Consider the following 12634-nt stretch of genomic DNA (forward strand, 5'->3'; position numbering starts at 1 on the left):
AAAGCAGCACTATGTAACTTTTCCATCTTCATATAATATTTCCAGAGTCATTGTGATGGTACATCAACTTCCAACAGGTTTAATGAACCTCTGTCCTGGTCTGAGGGGTCTGTATCACCTTCACTGGCACTATGTAACTTGGAGGTGCATGGTAGGAACCCTTCCACACTACTGGTAAAGCACTACCGCTTTTGTCCAAAGGAGCCGCCAAACTCAACAAAGGCTGAAAGTTACATTGTGCTGCTTTAACTGTCTAGTTTCACAGATTGCATGGCAATAACACATGCATGCTGGCAGGTTTAAGCTTGCGCGATTGTTACTTCCGGTGAAGAGTACCAAAATAAAAGCATGTAACATGAAATCCGGTAAAACAAATAAAAGCATACAGAAGCGGTTACCTTATTAAGGGAACATATTTAAGAGTTAACACACTTTACACTGTAGACATTCACCCACACACGCACACATTCACACACCGGTCGTCGGCGGAGCTGCCATACAACGGCGCTGGCCTGACAACCGGGAGCAACCGGGGGATTCAGTGTCTTGCCCAAGGACACTTTGGTGGACACAGGAGGAACTAGGGTTCGAACCACTGACCTTCAGGTTCATGGGAGAACGAAATATGTTGGAATAAGAAAAAAACAACATTTTTGAGTAGTCAAGTCGGGATGGGGTCAAAACAAAACGTGGATGATTTAGCTCTATTGACGACTGAGCTCTGCTGAAGAGGCTAAAGGAACAAGGTATAAATAGAAAAAGCCATGAGGGTTGTCAGATATTTTATACAAAGCAGATTTCCAGTCACATTGCTGTATCGTATTAGAGGAATAAAGTACCTAATTGTAATATTCAAACCTGATTTTTTTTTTCATCTTATTTTTGTAATCTCATTTCCACAAATCCAGAGTTTTTTTGCTTTTTTTTAAAGCTGCAACACTTAAGCGTGTTAATGATTATTTAAACCTTTTTATCCTGGACTGAGTACAATACCTTGATGATTATCATTGATGAATAGTGAGATTTATTCACCCAGCTAAGAACTACAATACTTTTTTACAAATACTAATCCAGGTTCTTGAGTGTTTCCTGTAAAGTTTCGCTCAGACCGTGCATTTACATGTCAGTGATTACTTAAATTGACTTGACAGATTGCAAGCAGCCCTTGTCAGAGCAACTTAGTGAATCACTGCAACAGCTGTGCATAAAACACTAAAGCCGGTGGCCATTAAAACGAGAAATACATTTAGACAATTGGATAGTAGTACTGGTTATTGATATACTGACCAAGTATATTGATATACGTTTTGATGCTGATCTAGCAAATGATCAAACTTCATGTAGTAGTTAAGCCTGCACCCACCAATGCCCTCAGTACCCTGTTAGGAGGAGCTCAACCCTGGACAAGAACAATGACATCAGTCCTCTGCTGGTTGTCATCTCACTTTAACACACTGAGTTTAACCCTTTATGTTCAACCAGAGTTCACATGACTGCTGTTTACAGTGCAGGAAGGGAGTCACCCTGACAATAGTACGACACAGAGCTATACATTCCCACAAGTCAGCTCAGAATCCAGACAGATGGTAAGGAGACACTCAATGTTGTTTGGAAATTATCATTTGGTTTCCCAATTTCAATTTTGATCATCAAAATAAAAGGATTTTGTTGGTTGTGTGAGTTATCAGAAAATGACAGATGTCCATGATTTTCTGCCTCAACAGTTTCACTTATGTTCCTTAAGTTATGTTTTTAAGTTGCTTTATACCCCCATTTCCCTCTATCTAAAACAACATTTAGCTTTGATTGCAACATGCATTCACAATGGTGCCATATGGTTGAGCAAATGCTGTATTTTGATAATTATTTCCATGCAGAACTCCTTTTATCCAGAGTCCAATCTTGATGTTCCCTCCCCTTTTTTCTTTTTTTAATTAGCTTCAATGATAAGTGTTTTTGTTACACAAATGTTTAGTCCCAATACCTGTAGCTATTTTGACATGACTTATATTTATATCCATATACAGTAGATTGTTACTATTACTTCCACTCCAAGTGGATGTCACCCAACCCTTAAGTGATCTCCGTTCACAATCATTCCAGATATTTTTCCAACTACATTTCTTCCTCAAAGATATTGGATCTAATGTTTGTCCATGTTGTGATGATGCATTGGACCGTTCTCAGCTTAATTTTAACATTTCCAGCAATCTCCCTAGCTGTTTTCTTTGCTTGATGCAAACAAGTAAATTGACTCCTCTGAAACAGTTAGGATCTTTTCCATGGATGCGTCTTCTGATACAGTGATTTGGGGAAGGAGAACCCCTTCACTGGATCAGTTAGGGTTAAATAACTTGTTGCCAGCTGTATGAGTCACTGTCATACTTTTCCAGGAAAGGATCTTACCTATTTTGCTTAGTTAAATCCAGGTAGTGTAGGCGGTGTACATTTCTACCTTAATCATTCCTCTCCATGTACCTAGGTATTTACAGTACCGTACCTAGGTACCTAGGTACATACTGTACCTGACAGCCCTCACGATGCACTGACCGACACTGTAGAAGTGAGCTCTTTATTTTTTATTCTGTGTGGCACTTTAGTACATTTATGATCTCCTATAACACAGGGTTTTTGTTTCGTTTGTTTGTTTTTAAATCTGTCTTTCCTTCTGTATAGGGTGGACTCATCAACTTTGAGAAATGCAGATGTGTAAGTGCTACCACCTAGTGCCACATTAAGTGAATTACCATTTTGGAAATGATTAGGCTTAAACGTCTTTTATCTGTTGCCTTTATTCTGCTGTTTTGTTGATTGTGTTGTACGACTCTCCACTGCAGGAGTTTGAGATTCTCTCACAGATACGACAGCTTCAGGTTTTTGGTTCCCACTATAGCCTTCCGGTTAATCTGTGCATCACTGCTTTGCTGCAGGCACTTACTCTTCTCACAGAGGTAATATATACTGAAATGGATGGAAGAATGATGAAATAAGTTTCACCTCAGCTCATCATATCTGACTTTTATGGTTTTTGTCTTGTGTAGCTATGAACTGTCTCGTGAGTTGGAGCCTCCAGTTGATTCCTGTCCCAACTCTCCCAATTCATGGAACACTCTAACAAAAAAGCTCACCTCGTAAGTCTTGAAGGATAGCCTCTCTGAATGTTTTAGGTACACCATAAGTCACTCTGTAGGAATAATCTACATTTTCACTTTCATCATCATTATACTCAGCTTTACACTGGCATTCTTTTAAGTATTGTGGAGGCTTTCTGAGTCTAGTGGGATATCTCCCTTCTCCTTGAGTGTTATCTTCATTGGTTGTACCTGTCTCTGTAATCTCTTCAACGTTGGACTCTGTACTCTCTTTAAATTGTCCCTGACTCTGGTTGACTACCTTCAGTGGTATATCTTCATAACTCTCAATGCCATCCCTCATATCACAATTTATCTGAGTCTGACTATCAGCGATACCTGATGAATTTTATTTGCCTATACTTTAGGACTTTTCCTGTCTCCGGCTTGTACACATTGTATGCTGGAGTATATTTATCATAGCCTACAAAGATCCTTTTCACACCTAGAATCAAGCTTATTTTTTTTAGTCCTGCTTATATGCACAACATTCAGAGCCAAATATGTTCATGTTGGACAAGTTAGGTGTTTTTCCTGTGAAAACATAATAAGCAGTCTGCTCTAGTCACCTACTGTAACACCTATTGAAGATTCTGGGCTGCTGTCTGTACAGCATATGTCCATAACTGCTTGGGTATGTTGCTCTCCAATAGCATGCAGCGCGCCATCTCAAATAAGGTTCTCCAACCTCTTTCAGCAGCTGAAGCACCGTTGGTAATAAGAAAAAGATCAATTTGATTAGTAACAAACTTGTCCTCACTGGATAGTAAGTGCGTATTGAGATGCACTTTCGTGTTCCTGTGTGAACAATTCCAGTTTGGTCGCAGCATGATCAAATATTAGAATAGTATCATAAGAGCAAGACTGAACAGATCGGAGAAATCGGTTGTCCAGGAGAAAAATAATCAATTAGAGAAAAGGAATGATGTACATGAGAGAAAAAATAATAGATTTTACTAGTTGGATTAAGAAAACACCATGGATCAGAGACCGAGAACAAGTAGCAAATTATTACAAGTGACTCAAGTCCAGGTATCAATTCAGGTATTAACGTAAAGCAGGGCGGCTTACCAACTGAAAACGGGACAACTTTACCACCAGCTTACCAAACAAACTGTCAGCGGTTTTCAAGCTGTAGCTCCAGGACAGAAACCAGACAAGTTCACCTTGATGAAGTCCATTGCAGTGGCCGGGTCTTCAAAGGTGCGTGAAGCTCTACCAGGAAAAGTGAACCTCAAATCAAAGGAAACCTCAGACCAAACTTCACTCCAGGACATGAATGCAACAGATGTTTGACATCCATGAATGCAGCACGATTCTTTACAACTGAAGAAGTAGAGTCAGGAAAAGGGAACAGTCTTTTGCCTTGGAAGAGAAGAGGAGAATCCCTGGAAGCCTCACCGGCACGGCGTAGAATATCATTCCTCATTTGAAAGAAGTGCACATGAGTCAGAAAGGGTCGGGGTGGTTTACCATCACTAGTCTTGGGTCGGAGAGTGAGATGAGCACGGACAAGCAGGGACAAATCAGCCAGGCTGAGGGAGTCCATCAGCCGCTTGCAACAAATTCAGTTGGGCCACACCTTCAGCCCCTCCGGCACACCTACCAGCCGTACGTTGTTGCTCCTGGCTCTGACCTCCAGGTCCTCACATTTAGCGGTCAGCAACATTTCAAAATCAACACGGATCACAGACAGCAGTTCACTGAGGTCATCAAAAAAGTCTGCAAAGTATTTGGGGGCCTGTAAACATTCAGAAACAGGACTCTGGATGAGGCCTGCAGCTGTACAGCCCCGTATTAAAAAGACTGAAACCTTCAAGGTGTTAACTCTTGACATTGAAATGATTAATTGAATAAGTCTCCAACCCCTCAGGTCCCCCGGCCCTGCCTGTGATACGTCCTCCCTGTTTCAGGAGACAGGATTTACTCTTTGGTTTTGCACCGAGACAGTTCCAGGGAGGATTATCACTCCATGATTGGTTATAATACACAGACTTGGCTGTGTTATCTGTGCTCCTTAGCTGTGTGTTAGCTTGCTCTAAGTCTCCAGAAGCTATTGCAGGTAAGTTCACATGGAAAGAAGGAAAAAATCAGGGAAAAATCAGCATAAAATCAATAACATAAGCAAATCAAGCAGAGAGCAAGCAGAGGAAGTGTCTGAACTGTAAAGCAGCAGGAATGAGGAGGAATATAGTTTTATTGTCCGTACCGCCCAATCATGATCTGAACTTTGAACAAGTTCCTGTTAATTTAAGATAAACAATATTGTAAAGGTGAATGATTGAACAACAAGCTGCAGACGAATCTTCACTCCGTCTTATTCATCACATCAACTCTGCTGTTTGACAATAATCCTGTAAATCAGAGGAAGGAACCGGAGCAGAGGGAGGAAGGAGGAAAGTTCAAGTGTGACGGAGCAGAAATCCAGTCCAGAAGATTCCTGTTCATCTCTGAAAGAAGATCGAAGCGAGTCCATCGGGTTTTCCTCCACAACACAGCAGAGTCTCTGAAACACTGGTGAGTCCAGCTCATCACATTTCCTGCTTCAAAAGCCTCCACCAACACGACTCTTCACTTCCACTCCTTCATGTCAGCATCATTCAACACACTGACTCTCTTCACTATGGAAACATGCTCATTTTCCACAATTATCCATTCCATTCAGGAGCTTCAGATGTATGAAAATCTCTTTTTTTCTGGTTCATATCTCAGTTTTAGACATAGAACATAAATCTTTTTGATGACATTACTACCTGAACGCTGCGCAGCTATAGTTTATAGAAAGAGATGGTTCAAGATCCTAAATCTGTAGACCCGGCCCAGCTTCTGGATGATGTTTAGTTCCTCTGACACTTTTGCATTACTAAAATACAACCAGAAACCTTCCTGATTAGATCCTAAAAACATCCATGAAGAGTTGAGATTCCAGCACAAACAGAGATGTCGAACAGCTGAAGGTGAAGAGTTTAGTGTTTATCTACAAAAAGTGACTGATGTGAGTTAGTAAAAAGTTTTCAGGAGGATGAAGACGGCAACGACCGATAACATCAGGTAAAACAGGCATCATGAAAGTCACGTGACAGTAATCAGGCGGAAAGAGCAGAATTGTAGGAGGAGCAGAATTTCAAAGCTTTTCAACAGTTGTTCATGTACAGACAGTGTTAAATGAAACAGCCATTTTATAAACACCAAACCCACTTTCCCACCCCATTACCCACCCCCCACCCAGCTCAGGTCATGAGGCACATAGAGATACAAATACAACAAACCAAAAACAGACAAACGAACAAAATAAATAATAATAGTAAAATAATAGTAATTTAAAAAAAAAAAAAAAAAAAGTGGGGAAGGGATACATAGGGAGTCAAAGAGAGGATAATTTGGGTAGTTATTCAGTCCTCTTCTGCATCTGGAATAATGAGCAAATGGTCGACATATATTACAGCAAAGGGTTCCAGGTGTTCTGGAATTTCTTTATCGAGCCCATGAGGGAAAATCTAAGTTTCTCAAGTTTAATATTGTACAAAACGTCTTTAATCCATTGATTGTGTGCCGGGGGAGAAGTGTGCTTCCACCTAAGCAAAATCAAGCGCCTGGCCAACAAAGTTGTGAAGGCCAGGGCTCGTCGTGCGGCAGCGGGAAGGTCAGCATTGGGAGGAACGCCAAAGATAGCCGAAAGCGCATTGGGAGTGATGACCACGCCACAAGCCAAGCTAATTGTTTCAAATATGTTTGACCAATAACTTGTCAGTTTGGGGCAGGACCAGAGCATGTGGATGTGATTGGCAGGGGATTGTTTGCACCGGTTACAGGAATCACTGACATCAGGGAATATTTTGGACAATCTGGCATTCGTGTAGTGGATTCTATGTAGGATTTTGCATTGGATTAGCCCGTGGCGGGCACATATGGAGGAGGAATGGACCAAGTCTAGGATGCGCTTCCAGTTTTCTTCAGTTAAATCTGTCCCAAGGTCACTTTCCCAGGCATTTTTAGTTCGGTTAAGGAGGCCTGGGCTGACTGAGTCCATGGAGCCACAGATAATTGAGATGCCTTTCCTCTGATTAGGATCCATATTTAAGAGGACATCGATCAGGGTTTCAGGGGGGCGGTTGGGAAAATGAGGAAACTGTTTTTTAATGAAATCTCTGACTTGGAAAAAACGAAAAAGGTGAGAGTTAGGTAGATGGTACTTAGCTGAGAGCTCTGTAAAAGATGAGAAAATTCCTTCTGTATATAAGTCGTTAACAGTTACTAAGCCGTTGTTGAACCAAATTCGATATGCTGAGTCTGTACTTGAAGGTTTAAAGCCATGGTTATTGAGTAGTGGGGCAAGACTAGAGGGTCTGTGCAAACCGAAATGTTTTCTAAATTGAACCCATATTTTAAGAGAGTTAGACACAACCAGATTTTTTGTAACAAATGTAGAGGAAAGGGGTAGCTGTGAGCACAGTATGGAATGTAAAGAAGTTTGGGAAGCCGCCCTCTCCAAGTAAACCCAAGCAGGTAGATTGTCAAGACTGCCACCCATCCAGTATGGGAGTTTCTGAATGTTGGCTGCCCAATAGTACTGCCTGAAGTTTGGGAGGGCAAGACCACCCTTACATTTTGGAAGATGCAGGATTGACTGTCGGATGCGAGCGGGTTTGATCCCCCAGAGGAATTTGGAGACCATCTTGTCTAACTTAGTAAAGAATGCTTTTGTAAGGAATACCGGAACCTGCTGAAAAAGATATAAGAGCTTGGGTAAGGTAATCATTTTAATCAAGCTTATTCGGCCCGCCAGGGACAAAGGCAGGGAAGACCAGCGATCAAAATCGTCCCCAATTCTTTTAACCAAAGGGGTGAAGTTTTTGCCAAAAATGTCAGACATGGAAGTTGTTATGAAGATACCCAAGTACTGAAAGCCACCCTCCGGGATTTGTCCTGCCAATGGGTTAATCGGTAGCATTTCACTCTTTTGGTAGTTGAGTTCATATCCAGAGTATTTACTAAACTGTTCTAAGATACGAAGAACTACAGGAAGTGATCTGGCGGGGTTCGAAATATACAGTAGCAGGTCATCAGCATAAAGTGATAATTTGTGTGTGGTGTCAAACCGTCTAATGCCCTCAAAGCCCTCATCCGCGCATAGCCAAATGGCTAAGGGTTCTATCGCAATTGCGAACAGCAACGGCGACAGCGGACAGCCCTGTCTAGTGCCTCGATGAAGGGGGAAAGAGGGTGACTGCATATTGTTTGTTTGCACTGATGCCATTGGGGCAGAGTACAGTAACTTAACCCAAAAGATGAATTCCTCCCCAAGGCCAAATCTCCTCATGATTTCAAAGAGATACTTTCATTCCACCCTGTCGAAGGCCTTTTCCGCGTCGAGTGAGACCACCACCTCCGGGGTATCTGGGTTGGGCATATTAAGAATGTTGAGGAGTCTTCTGGTATTATGAGATGATTGTCTTCCTACCATGAAGCCTGTTTGGTCAAGTGAAATGATATGGGGCATCACTTGTTGTAAACGAAGGGCAAGAACTTTAGATAAAATCTTGAAATCTACGTTTAACAGTGAAATTGGTCTATAATTATTACAAAGTAGGGGGTCTTTATCTTTCTTTAGAATAAGTGTGATTGTGGCCTTCGACAGGGTGTCAGGGAGATGTTGGTCCGAGACTGCGTCGTTATACATGGCCTGCAAAGCTGGAGAGAGGAGAGTGGAGAATGTTTTATAAAATTCCACGGTGTAACCGTCTGGGCCAGGCGATTTGCCACTTTGTAGCGACTTGATTGCCTCCTGTATCTCCATAGTGGATATGGGTCTGCCTAAGTCCCTGACGAACTCAATGTCAATTTTGGGAAAGCTGATTTTGTCTAATATACTGTCATTTATGTCTTGGGGTGAGTCTGAAGTGTATAGGTCGGAATAGAAGCTGGCAAATGCTCTATTGATGTCCTCTGGGTCCAACAGAACATCGCCAGCTGGGGATTTGATAGCCGGAATCGCTCTAGAAGCAGCCTCTGCTCTGGCCTGGTGGGCCAGGAGTTTACCGGCCTTCTCTCCCGACTCAAAAAAGCGTTGCCTGGACCGGAGTAGTTGTGTCTTAGCTTTATTTATGGAGGCAAGATCGAATTCCGCCTGAAGTTGAAGACGCCTTTTATAAAGGTCAGGGTCGGGATCAATGGAGTATTTGTTATCAACTTCAGTAATTCTATGCAGTAAGTCTGCCATATGGGACTTTTCAGTTTTCTTCAGATGGGAAACATAGGATATAAGTTGGCCTCGTAAGTAAGCTTTTAAGGCTTCCCAGAGTGTTCCCCTGGATATGTCCGGCTTGTCGTTCAGCTCAAAAAACAACCCAATTTGTGAATGTAAAAATTGTTTGTACGAGTCCTCAGCTAGTAATGAAGAGTTAAATCTCCAGAGCCTGGGGAAGCTGTGCCATCTGATGAGGTTAATTTCTAAAGAGGTTGGGGCATGATCGGATATGACTATGTTCTGATAGCTGCAAGAGTGAACTTTTGGGAGTAACCTATTATCCAGGAGAAAAAAGTCTATGCGGGTGTATGTATGATGTACATGAGAAAAAAATGAAAACGCTTTACCTGTGGGAAATTTGTGCCTCCATGGGTCAGACAGCCCAAGCCGTCTAGTAAAGATGTCTAGCGTCTTAGCCGCTTTGGATAAGGGTGACACTTTAGGTGAGGATCTGTCGAGGTTAGTATCCTGAACCATGTTAAAGTCCCCCCCTATGACAATATAGTGGTTTTCAACATCAGGGAAGGATGTAAAAAGTCTGGCTATGAACTGGTCGTCATCCCAATTTGGGGCATAAACGCTTGCTAGTATGACAGGTGTGTCATGCAGTCTACCGGATACAACAACAAAGCGACCACCAGGGTCCGCAACCGTTTTAGATGGTTCAAATATAACATTATTGCGAATTAGGATGGCAGTGCCTCTGGCTCTTTGATTAAATTTAGAGTGGAATATGTGGCTGACCCAGCTTTTTTTAATTCTGGACAATTCTCTGTTACGAAGGTGGGTTTCCTGAATAAAGAATATGTCCCCCTTTAAATGCTGCAGATGGGTCATAATCCTGTTAATTTTGGTAGCACAGTTCGCCCCCTTAACATTCCACGAAACAAATCTGATACTATTGTTTAAATTTGCCATGTCTCTTCGTTGTACCAGAGTTGGTCATTACAGTGGAGGAAGGGGTTAGGAGGGCTGGAAAGGGACGTGAAAGGATAAATTGAGAAGATGACCATAAGAACATCATAAAGAGGAGTGAAAAAAGGAAAGTAAAGAAAGAAGAAGAAAGACGAGGAAAAAAAAACAAAAACAAAAACAAAAAAACACGCAAAACATAAGCAAAAAAGAAGTCCCCAGACCTGAGATCCCCAGCATTGAACATGCCATCAGTGTCCTTTGCACAGTGGTGCTTCGTCCTTGCACCTGCATAAGTACTTCCGGTCCCAGCTCCAATGTTTCCCTGTCCCACATTAATTAAAAGGTTGCTCACGAACAGAGCTATAAACATGCATCTATATACACATGTGTACTAATAGTGTCATGAACAGAACATAAACAGTCACACAAGTGGCCCTGAGGATTTTTCTAGATCAAGAATCCGGTACTGCCGGTACTGCCGGTACTGCCGGTACTGTCCTTATGGGAATGTGTGAATGTGGTTGTGAGCCCTGTCCAAGAGGAATTTCTGTCACCATTGGGACAGACAATAAAGTATTCTATTCTATTCTATTCTATTCTATTCTATTCTATTCTATTCTATTCTATTCTATTCTATTCTACTGTCCCATACTTTGTCAACATGTGTCCCATAGGTAAAACAAAACAGTTAAACAAAAACATCTAGATTACAATCTAGGACACAGACCCCCTATGATGATAAGTCTACCTTCAAACCAGAACAAAACTAAAACTTAAGTGCAGGCCAAAATGAGCCTGCAGGGGGCGCCTGTATTAGAAAGGGATAAAGAGAGCAAAAACATAATACCATAACCAGTACTTCTCCAGGTAGTTGGTAATTAGCACAACCAACAAAAAGACATTGTCAGAGCTGCCATTAAAAAAAAAAAAAAAAAAAAGACGCGGTTAATCCCCCGCGTATGCTCGGCTCCGCGCTGGCGCTGTGAGGTGATGAACTGGCGAGCCTCCTGCACCGAGAGGATCCGCTTCTTGTCCCCTCTTCCAGTCGTGATGAATAGCATGGCCGGGTAATGGAGAGCCGGCTTGCAGCCCAGGTTGTACAGCTCCTTCATGACTTCCCGGTATGCAGAGCGTTGTTCCAGTATTTCGGGGCAGTAGTCTTCAAATATGTGGATCGGGTTGCCCTCATACTTAAGTTTACCCCTCAGTCTACGAGATTCGCGGACCACAAGCTCTCGGATCTGGAACTTGTGAAAGCATATCAGCACCGCTCTGGGTTTTTCTCCGGGGCCCGGACGAGCAGTCAAGGTGCGGTGAGCGCTGTCGAGCTCCGGGGAGATGTGAGGATTTGTTCTCCAAATACCTCAACCAGGAGCTTTGAGAAGAATGTTGTGGCGCGGGGGCCCTCGATGTTCTCCGGAAGGCCGATAATTCGGACATTATTTCGGCGGCTTCTACCCTCCAGGTCAGTGACTTTAGCCCTCAGTTTGGCGTTGTCCTCGGTAAGTGTAGATACTGTTGTTTGTAAGGCTTGTAAGGTCTCGCTGGTCGTGTCGGCATGCGACTCCAAAGATGAGATCCGTTGGTGGTGTTCCGTTATGGAGGTCTGAATTTTGTCCAGTTTTGCTTCAAACTTAGCAAATGCTGAGTTAAGCTCTGTCGAGAATGAAGCCTTGTGCTCCGCTAGCATCGTTGCTAGCGCCGCCATGTCCGGGGAACCAGACGTATCTTCCTTCTTCTGTTCTCCTTTCCTGGGCTTTGAAGTCATTTTTCTTTGTGTCAGATGGTAATAGCAACTGTGTTATATCGTTATGCTAGGTTGAGCCGTTTAAGTTTGACTAGATAAAGTAGCAACAATTAAGTTCGTGGGAGCACGGGAACATGCGACTACTCCATGCTGGCATAACCTGGAAGTCCCTGATTCTGGGTTTCTGAGTAAATTCAGACTTCAGAGTTTGTTCTCAACAACTCAGCAGAGTCTGGAGACACTGGTGAGTACAGAAGAAAACATTTACTGTGTTTCTGTCAGCGGGACGACAAAACTTCAACTCTGTTTACTAAATGTTATTCTGGAAAACTCAAACTGACTCTGGTCAAAGAACAGGAACGTTTAGAGGAAAATGATTCACATGAAATAGTTAATTATTCTGGAGTCGTGACATTAATAATCTAAACTTGTGTTGATGAAACGTTCCTCCTTTTACTGTCAGACGGGTGTTGTCTCTGAGGATTCCTGACATTCTTTGTTCTGTCTCTTTCCTTCTCTCTTGTTGTTTTTTTCTTCTTCATGTCATTATTGCAGCTTTAATGTTTCACACTTTCACTTTTGTTTCCAGAGAAC

This window comes from Cololabis saira, chromosome 1 (genome assembly GCF_033807715.1).
Source record: "Cololabis saira isolate AMF1-May2022 chromosome 1, fColSai1.1, whole genome shotgun sequence".
Taxonomy (NCBI): Eukaryota; Metazoa; Chordata; class Actinopteri; order Beloniformes; family Belonidae; genus Cololabis; species Cololabis saira.